Raw genomic sequence first — 1,066 nt, 5'->3', positions numbered from 1 at the left:
CACAAGCTTAATTTCTGTGAAAGACTAGTCAAACAGCTTTCATTTCTTCCACTACACTTTAATAAGTGTAATGGCCTTCAGTTCTCCCATTTAGACATAAAGTCAATAGATATATGACCACATCTAATACAATAATTCTGAACAGCACCAATCTATGTTGTAATCGCTAACTCATAGTGGGAGAAATAACTGGCGGTCCCAGAAAGAATGTGTAGACATGACTTTAACTTTAATTATAGATCTGATTTGAAGAACTTAATGGAGCTGGCAAAGAATTTCCATTCTAATAACTTTCAAATGTAGGTCCATAACTTTTCTTAAGGCCAATTTTGGCTCTAAGTTAACACTACTGGAATATGAAAGCATTACTGCACCATCTGTGAGTTACTTTGACATAAAGTACTATAGTGAGGAAAAGAGGTAAATTTGTTATAAATGTCTGAAGCCTGATTTAAAGAAACTATGGTATTAGTAACTGCCAATACATTTCAGAAGGAGAACAGGAACTTGGGCAGATGGTTCTTTTTATTTCTCCTTTCAGGGAACAGCACTGATCCTTTAAGAGAGCTTTGATCTGTGCTACATTCACATTAAGACAGAGAAACAAGAAAGCTGGATTCTACTTGGTATTGAATAAAAAAGTTAGCTGACCTTATATTCCATTGAAAGGGTAGCAGTCCAGCCTGGATTTAGTCTAAGCAGTTAATGCATTACAACAGAGTTGTAGAATGCCCTTTTCATGTTGTGATGCTTCGTTACATTAATTAGTTTTTTCCTATTCACTTATCTGTATACCTACTTTGCAAGGAAGGTCAAACGTAAGAAGTGTTTTCTGGGGGTATATTTCTCTCTCTTTTTTTTTTTTTTTTTTTTTTCCCATTTCATCTTCTCCATCTTTCCTGATGCCTGTTTGAGGCTACTGCGGGTATTAAGCAACTACAGTTCTTCAAATGATTAAAAAGGGTTCTATAAGTTTTTGAAATTTCATCTTATTGTACAAGCTGAACATAATATACCTGTTAAGTAAAAGCTGCAACTCTCCTCTCCTCTCCTCTCCTCTCCTCTC

This window comes from Nesoenas mayeri, assembly GCF_963082525.1.
Source record: "Nesoenas mayeri genome assembly, chromosome: 2".
NCBI classification, from domain to species: Eukaryota; Metazoa; Chordata; class Aves; order Columbiformes; family Columbidae; genus Nesoenas; species Nesoenas mayeri.
Note: the sequence above shows the minus strand (reverse complement) of the source record.